Below are 9140 nucleotides of genomic sequence, written 5' to 3' on the forward strand. Positions count from 1 at the left end.
GGTTGCAAATGGCTGAGAGCAGCCCTAAAGAAAAGGACCTGGGGGTCTGGGGTGAAGAAAAGCTCAACATGAGCCTGCAGTGTGAGCTTGCAGCCCAGAAAGCCAAGCAGAGCCTGGGCTGCTGCAGCAGAAGTGTGGCCAGCAGGGCCAGGGAGGTGATTCTCTCCTTCTACTCTGCTCTGCTGAGACCCCACCTGCAGTACTGCATCCAGTTCTGGAGCCCCTGGGACAAGAGGGATGTGGAGATGCTGAGGAGTGTCCAGAGCAGGGCCAGGAGGATGCTCAGAGGCTGCAGCAGCTCTGCTGTGAGCACAGACTGAAAGAGTTGGGGCTGTGCAGGCTGCAGAAGAGGAGGCTCCCAGGTGACCTTCTTGTGGCCTGCCAGGATCTGAAGGGGGCTACAAAAAATCTGGGGAGGGACTTTTTAGGTTCTCAAGGAGTGCCAGGAGTGGGGGGAATGGAGCAAAGCTGGAGGTGGGGAGAGTGAGGCTGGGTGAGGAGGAAGTTGTTAAGCCTGAGAGTGGTGAGAGCCTGGAATGGGTTGCCCAGGGAGGTGGTTGAGGCCCCATGGCTGGAGGTGTTTGAGGCCAGGCTGGCTGAGGCTGTGGGCAGCCTGCTCTAGGGTAGGGTGTCCCTGGGCATGGCAGGGGGGTTGGAACTGGCTGCTCCTTGTGGTCCCTTCCAACCCTGACTGATTCTGTGATTCTAACTGAGCCTTAACCCAAAGCCTGGACCTCTTCCAGCACGTGAAGGACAGAAACTCTACCTGCTCCAAGGTGACTTGGGCTGATCTTCCCAGCCATGCAGTGGCATCTCCATTCCCAGAGCAGCTCAGGTCACATTTCTCATGCCTGGTGGGTCCCTGCTTGTACATTTCTTGCTTAAGGCAGTGAAAAAAGAGAAAGATGCCTTGGGGACTGAAAAGTGATGCTGCATTTGTGTCCCTGCTCCAGGTCATTGCCACACTGGTCCCAGGTGGTGGGGAAGGAGAGGTGGCTGTGCCAGGCATCCAGATGAAGTTTGGAGGGACCCAACCATACAAAGATGATGGAAAAAGATGTTCTGCCCTGTAGCAGCCCTGTCTGTGCAGCTGCCAGGCACCTGCAGAGAACAGGAGTTCCCCCACTCTCCTCAAGAAGCATTTCCATGGGTCACTGGAAGCTTTTTCACTGACCCTTCTAAGGCTGTGCATGCAAAGAGCTCCCACTCCTCCAAAGGAGAGCAGCTCGGGTTGGAGCTGCTTTGTCCTCAGTTTCCACCCTCCCCATAGCTGTGGGGCAGGCATGCTGCTGGCAGAGGTTATGGACTGGGAGTGTTCCCGCAGGAGAGGATGGGAATGTTTAGAGCAGATTAAAAATTGAAAGGCAGTGCAGCTCTGCAGCTCTCCCTGAAAGCTGGGGTCAGGCAACACGCCTGAGGTGTGCTCGCCGGGGACTCGCTAATGGACTCGGGTGGTGTGTGAGGGCTGGGGGGCAGCCCTGACAGGGGGAGAGAGCTGGGACAGGCAGCACTCCACCCTGCTGGGCTGGTGGGAAGCAGGAGCTGTCATTTTGGTGGTGGAAACCCTGTGCTGTGTCCACACCTTGAGTGCTGTGTCCAGTTCTGGGCTCCTCAGTTCAAGAGAGATGTTGAGGTGCTGGAAGGTGCCCAGAGAAGGGCAAGGAAGCTGGTGAGGGGCCTGGAGCACAGCCCTGTGAGGAGAGGCTGAGTGAGCTGGGGGTGTGCAGCCTGCAGCAGAGGAGGCTCAGGGCAGAGCTCATTGCTGTCTGCAGCTCCCTGCAGGGAGGCTGTAGCCAGGTGGGGTTGGGCTCTGCTGCCAGGCACCCAGCAACAGAACAAGGGGACACAGTCTCAAGCTGTGCCAGGGCAGGTCTAGGCTGGATGTTAGGAGGGAGCTGTTGTCAGAGAGAGTGATTGGCACTGGAATGGGCTGCCCAGGGACGTGGTGGAGTCTCTGTGCCTGGAGGTGTTGAAGCAAAATCTGGCTGAGGCACTTAGTGCCATGGTCTGGTTGATTGGATAGGGCTGGGTGCTAGGTTGGCCTGGCTGAGCTTGGAGGTCTCTTCCAACCTGGTTGACTCTGTGATTCTATGCTGGATGTGTGACACTTACCTCTCCTCTGGGCGCCCCTCTCTCTGCCGGCCACTTACAGGCACTGCTGTGTTCTTTGCCGAGCTCCTGCTGGCCCCTGGCGTTGCACTGCATGTTCCTAGCTCTCTTACACTGCACTGCTACAGAAAGTTAACAAACGCTGCCTATTTCCAGGCAGAGCAGGTGGCCTGTCCTGGAGAAGGGATCCAAGCTGCCCGTGCAGGCTGGAATGGGAGCTGGGAGGATGCTGGTGGTGCTGCCTGCCAGGGGTTCTCAACAGCCACCCCCTGAATCCCTCTGGCTCTTCCTGCTCTGGTCAGTGTTTGCTCCCCAGCTAAGGAGAGGTGGTTGCAGCTCTCTGTCCTGCTCAGGATCGCTGACAACCTCCATGCCCAGCTTAAACTCCAGGTGAATCTGCTCTGACAGAGTGAGGAGTTGGTCCAGATGAAGTCCAGAGGTGCCTTCCAACCTCTCCTGTTTTGTGGTTCTGTGAAACATGGGGTGCCCTTGGCTGAGGCCAGGCATGTGAGAGCAGAGCCGCACCTAGACGAGCTTGAGGAGGTCTCCAGTGCCCCCAGCAGCCCCTGGGTGCAGGTGGGTAGCTTTGGGGAAGGGTAAGGAGTGATGCTCCAGCAGGGATTTTGTTGTGAGAGGTGGAGGACTATGGAAGAGAGTTTCTCACGGTGCCTGTGAGCAGAGCAGTCATCAGGTGCTTTGAGCTCTAAAGGGGCTGTCAGGAAGCATTTGGCTGGGGGGGAGTAGGCTGGAAAACGACAGCTTACTTTGGATGGGCAAAGTGCTGTGGAGGCAGCCAAACACCTCTCTCCCAGTGCACAGCTTGGCTTGACCAGAGCTGAGGCTGGGGTAGCTGAGCTGCATGCCAGGGACATGGGGTGGCCCCTGAGGTGGCTGCTGGCACTGTGGCTGCTGCTGTCTCAGCGTGCTTGAAATTTTCCAGACAGATGCACCAGCCCATCCCCTCCTACTCCTCTGCACTTTTTGGGTTGACTCATCCTTTGCAAAGAGGGGTTCAATTCAGCAAGTCATTTGGGCTTAAAAACCGAAATTGAGTGCTTCTGACCCAAAAAAAAAACCCAAACCATTTCTCTTTTTATGTTTAGGTTTTTGTTTTGGTTTGGTTTGTTTTCATGTGGAAATGGAATCTTTTCCTGTCTTGGGGAGGATAAAAGTGCACTCAAGCCTGCATCAAATTGCTTCACTTGACCCATGAGTACAGGCTTTGCTTTTCTCTGACCTGGAAGGATTTCTTTTTTTCTTTCCATTTGGGAAGAAAAAAGGAAAAAGACAGTTCTCAGTGCAGGTCACTGCAAAAGAAGGGCTGGAGCTGGAGTGAGCTTTTCAGGCTGAGCACTGTGCCAAAACCCATCAGCGCTTCCCATCGCTCCCTGGAGCTGTTCCCTTTCTCTCGCATCAGAAAGCTCCACTTCCCCCCGGGTCTCACCGAGAGCAGCCTCTGGCTGCTGGGGTTTGGCTGAGCAGGGATGAGAACAGGGCTTGTGCCTTGCTGGCTTTTTGGAGGGTAACCTAGCAGCCACCCCAGGACAGTTCATGCAAGCCCATCTCTGCAAAACCTCATCTAGGTGGGTGTGGAGGAGATGCTGAGATATTCCTGCTTGTGGGAAGGAGGATGAAGGAGACGTGGGCCAGCAGCACTGCTGGAGCATTCCTGGGGTGGGAAACGTGGTCAGCATTGCATTTTAGTTGAACCAGGGTTGTTGCTCTGGGGTGAACTGGGCTTGGAGCCGGCTGCAAGGGTCTTTGTGCACCTTGCCCTGCAGATATAGGGGTTGAGGTGCCCCACTGAGTGTCCACTTGTATCTTAAGGACTCCCATCCCTATCTTGGTCCCATCTGTTTGGATTGTGTTTCCAGTGTTACTGGCAGGGCTCAAAGGAGAGGAGTCTTTGTGAGTGCTGTCTGATGCCTTGACTTCTCAGGTGGCAAGAGAATGAGTGAGCTGCTCTGAATGGTGTGAGCTGCTCTGCATCCAAAGTTCAGAGCAATGGAAGTACCAAGCTATGGGGACTGGTTGGAATTGAGGCTGCTATTGGTGGAAACCCTTCACCAGTGCTGCTATGGGGGCGGCAATTGGCTCCTTCCCCTTGATGAAGGGCTGGCAGGGCAAGCAAAGAGGGCTTGGGATGGGCGAGGTTCTCCCCAGCTGCCGCTGCCCTCACCCTGCATGTGTGTGGGTTCCTCATCCCTGCCTGCTGCTGGAGGTTTCTTTTCAGTTCAGCTCCTCCAAGGCAGAAGCGGATTGCAGAGGGGTTGCGATCTCACTTGTGCTTTTAATCCCACTGCTGTCAAGCTCCATTAGGAGGTTTGGCATCATCTTGCTACCTCTGGGGCTGGGCTGCCGCTTGCCCAGCCTGAAATGAGGACAAGCCTGGGCTACGCTGGAGTGGGCAGGGGCTGGAGGAGCAGGGATGCTTCAGGGGCCATCACTGCCCCTGCTGCCCTCCCCAGCTCTTCCAGTCATCTGCAAGGAGCACCACCTCATTTTGGAGCTCGTTTTGGTGGCCTGGTCACTTGGGGAGCAGGATGAAGTGGAGCTGGGGTGTAAGCAAGAGCCATGCCCCAGGTGCTGTGGGCGTTTGAAAACCCCTCAGCACTGCAGCTTCAGCCTGTGCTCTTCTCCGTGGCAAGAGAGAGACTGCTTTGGTGACCTGCTGGTGACCCCACGCGGCTGCCCTGGCAGCAGGTGTGGCTGTGGGCATGCTGTGTGCAGCCGGGCACCCCTCCCCGTGCTGCCGCATGCGGCTCCCTGTGTCTCCACGGGAGGCGAAGCAGCTGGAGAAGGTGAGTGCGGGCAGGAGAGCTACAGGCCAGAGCCCGGGGGTGAGCATCCTCCCCAGCTTTCCAGAGCTGACTGTGTGCCTCAGCAACGGTAGGCAAAGGTGCTGCTGGTGCTCGTCCTCACCCTGGCTGCCCCTGTGAGCACTCCCTGGGATTCCAGTGTTGTGAATGTTTTCTCAGCCATTGGGATTATCTCCCTTGGGAAGTGGTGGGATCCTCAACGTTGGACACCTTTAAGATTCAGAGTGCTTGGTTATCTCTTCTAGACTGTACTTTTAGCCAAGAGAGGTTGTACCAGGTGACCCTCGAGCTCCCTTCCAGTCTAGTGTCACCCCTGTGATTTTCAAGGTGCCAGCATTCCAGGCACACATGCTGCAGAGCCTGGGAACTGCCCTAGGACCAGGCCATCTCCTGAGCTTGTTCACAGCAGGTTTGCAGCTTCATCTGCCCATGGGCTTGCAGCTACCTGGTAAGGAGCTGACATATGATGAGGGCATGAAAAAGGGCAGGGATGATGTGAATAGGTGGAGCTGGAGCCCTAAAGACACCTGGGGGCTGGTTGGCTGGTCATCAAGGTGACATCTTAATGTCCCCCAACCTCTCTACCAGCTGTGCCCAGGAAGAGCTGCCCTTGGCTGCCAGGGCCAGGGCTTGGCAGGCTCTGACATATTGATTGGGGCCAGAGCATGGCTCTGAAAGGCTCCTGTGCAGCTAGAGACCCCAAGGAGGGCTCTGCTTCAAAAAGAAAGAGGGGAGAAAACCTTCCTGCCTCCACTGTGGAGCTCTTCAACTCTGTCCTGTGCCAGGGCTTATGGAGTCTGGTGCTGGTGAGGGTCGAGTTGGCACTTCTGGGCTCTCAAGCTGGTCTCTGGCTAGCGACATGAGCTTGACCTCATCCCCTTGTGCTTGCCCCATAGTGCCACGCTGATGCCCGAGAAGATGCTTTGACTGAGCTGCAAAGTTTGCATTAGCAGGAGCTGCAGAAGTGGTGGGGTGGCAAGCTCTAGGTGAGTGGATGGATTTGGTGGTCTCCCAGCCCCAACAGCTCTGTCATTCCAAGTGGTGGCTGTACATGTGCTAAGTCCATACTGGAAGAAGTTAATTTTCTGCTCTGCCTGCCCTTCCTTCCCACTCCCCTGAGCATCACTGGTGCTGGGAGCGTGGGGGTGCAGTGGGCTGGTTCCCACGGCTGGTGCTGGTAGCCGAGCGAAGCACAGGTCCCGCAGGGATGCTTTGCCTGCGAACCCAATGCCGCGGCCGTGCCCACAGCGATCGATGAGCCTCTGCCAAGCAGGGCTGTGGCTTGGCAGGCAGAGACCCCTCAGCTGATCGATGCCTGAGGAAGTCCCTGGCTCAGGTGAGAGCCAGCTGGCATCACCTCCCCACTGCCCCTGTTCCCTAACCAAGAGCTTTTCCCTGTAACCAGGAGCTTTTCCATGGTCACAGCAGCCCCCCCCAGCACTTCTTTGCCTCGCTGGAGAGCCCAGGTTGCTCACAAAGTGCAGAGTTTCCTTTCCAGTGCTGGGAAATACTGCTCAGCTCCATCAAATATTTAGCCTTCCTGTTTGTGGGAGGGCAATAGGAGAGATGTGGCTTGTGGCAGCTCTGCCTGCACTGTGGATGGGGGGAGAGTGGTGGCCTTTTCCCTGTGGGACCATCACATTGGCTAGGTGCTGGGCAAGGGGAAGGTGAAAATCAAGGAGTCTTTCTAATTTCTCCAATTTTCCATGGGAGCTGCCATTCTCTGAGCCATCCTCATGGATATATCCAGTGATTTCACTTCAGATGTTGCCCCTTTCCCTTCTTTTTTACCCCAAACTTCTGCAGCCCTCCTGGTGCCTTTGCATGGCTTGTGCTGCGTCTCCTCAGGGGATGCACTCAGGGGGATGTCTTTACCCAGCTCAGGACAGACATCTCAATTTGGGGCTGAAAGTGTGACTTTGGTGCTCATATCTTGACTATTTCAGGGCAAGGCAAAGTGCATCCCCAGCCCCTGGCAGGGCTCTGGAGCACACAGATAGACCTCCATGTTGTGCATTTGCCACTAAGCAAGGAAAATGACTAAGGCATGGTGAGCAGCCAACAGCTCCTGATCTGGGCACTTAAGTCACAGCATGGGATGGGGAAAAAACATATCTCCCCTGACTTGGAGTGGAAGAAGCCTTTACTGGGGAGGCTGGAAGAACCTGTTGTGCATGTATCCATATGCTTTGGCAGGGGAGTTGGACGCAGTGACCTCTGGAGGTGCCTTCTAACCCCTCCCATTCTATGATTTGACATGCTGTGCGGCTGGGATGCTTTCTGGCTGCCCTGCTTTGGCCATGCTTGTCATGCTGATGGTTCCAAGGGCCCCTCAGCACCAGAATGTGCAAGGCTTATGCACCCCAAGGGCTGCCTTGATTTCCCCTCAGTAGTTTCAGGTGTTGGCTTTGGGTTCCTTCCAGCTCTCACAGTGCTTCATGTGCCCCTGGGATGGGGGATACTGAGCCAGCTCAAGGTGGGAAGGTGAAGTGGCTCTTGGGCAAAGCTCTTGCTCTCAGGCGGATGCTCTGGGAATGTGATGGGTTAATACTACACTGCTGCCTAATTACAGTGCAAGGCTGTAAACCCCCAAGCAGGGAGGGGAGGGGCAATGTTCCTTGTGTCTCTGGCTGTAAAACACTCGAGAGCTGAGCTTTAATGACATTAATCTTCATTTGGGAAGGAGACAGAATAACTCTTGCCTAATGACGTTACCCAAGGCTGGTTCTGCCTCTCTTCCAGCACAGATGCCACCGCCGTGGGCAGCTCTGCCTGTGTCCCATCCTGTCTCCCGTGCAGTGTGGGCAGCCCTGGCCCTCAGCTTCCAGGTTGGAGCTTCCAGGTGACTGTGGGTGATGGAGAAGGATTCTTTTATGGGAATATGGCCTGCATTGATCAGCTCCCAGGGCAAGACGACCACCACACCCGTTGCCTGCAGGCACTATAGCAGGTCTCTTCTCCAGCCCACTGGGATGGGGAGTGACTGCAGGTTCCTAAGCATCCCAGATTTGGGGGTGTGCAGCTGCTCAGAGACCTCCTATGATGCTGATGCATGTGTGACACCTGGCTTGCACAATGGAGGTGTTGCTGCCATAAGCAGGAGAGGTCGGGGCCGGCAGGCAGCTCCTGCTGTTTCTGATGTGGCTGGGCTTGACTTCCAGTGCTTGGGCAGGCAAAAGCGAACCAACCAAGGTGTGCAATGATGAATCCACATCTGGCAGCAGCGTGCTGTGGAGGTGAAAGCTGTGCATGGCCTCTGAGCTCTCCTAACACTCCCCCACCCCAGGGAACAGGCATGCTTGGGAGCCTGCACGGAGGTGCTCCCAGAGGCCATGTTTGGACAGAAGAAAATGTTCGGAGGGCATCCCAGCATCACACTGGGACACTGTCACCAGCTCTCTGTGTGCTTCTACCCCCCAATCATGGGCACAGGAGGGTTGCAGGTTGCTCTGGCTGACTCCCAAGGTATTTGCCATGGACTAATGTCCTGGGTTACAGCCCCACAGCCCTGTTCTTGTGTGCACAAGGCAACTGGACAGCTTCAAACCCATAAGGAGAGGGCTGGACACTGGTGAGGACAGCATTTTGCACTGTCAGTCTTTTTGTGATTGATATAACCACCATGGGCTCTGCTAACATGAAAACACAAGCAAGATCCAGCATAGAATGAAATAAATTCCAGTGCCAGCAGCTGCAGCTTCAGTTCCTGAGCATCCTCTAGCATCAGCACTTGGGGATGGTGGAAGCGCTTGCTTGAACAGGAAGGGAATTATTGATGTGCTGAAGCACAGAGGTGTAAGGTGTGGCAGCACAAGGGCACTGTGAGCATGGGGCAGCAGGCACAGCCTGCAGCAGGGCTGGCAGCACAGAGGTGTAAGGTGTGGCAGCACAAGGGCACTGTGAGCGTGGGGCAGCAGGCACAGCCTGCAGCAGGGCTGGAAGCACAGAGGTGTAAGGTGTGGCAGCACAAGGGCACTGTGAGCGTGGGGCAGCAGGGCTGGAAGCACAGAGGTGCAAGCTGTGGCAGCACAAGGGCACCGTGAGCGTGGGGCTGCAGGCATAGCCTGCAGCAGGGCTGTGTCCGTGTGTGGAGGTCTTTCAGGGTCTGCCTGTGCAGGTATGACTGGAGAAGGACCTGGATGAGCATCTGCTGTGTTACTCGGCTGAACGTTCTCCCTCACAGCTGAGGAGGGTTAGTGTGCAGTAGCAAAG

Source organism: Pogoniulus pusillus, chromosome 8, assembly GCF_015220805.1.
Source record: "Pogoniulus pusillus isolate bPogPus1 chromosome 8, bPogPus1.pri, whole genome shotgun sequence".
NCBI lineage: Eukaryota > Metazoa > Chordata > Aves > Piciformes > Lybiidae > Pogoniulus > Pogoniulus pusillus.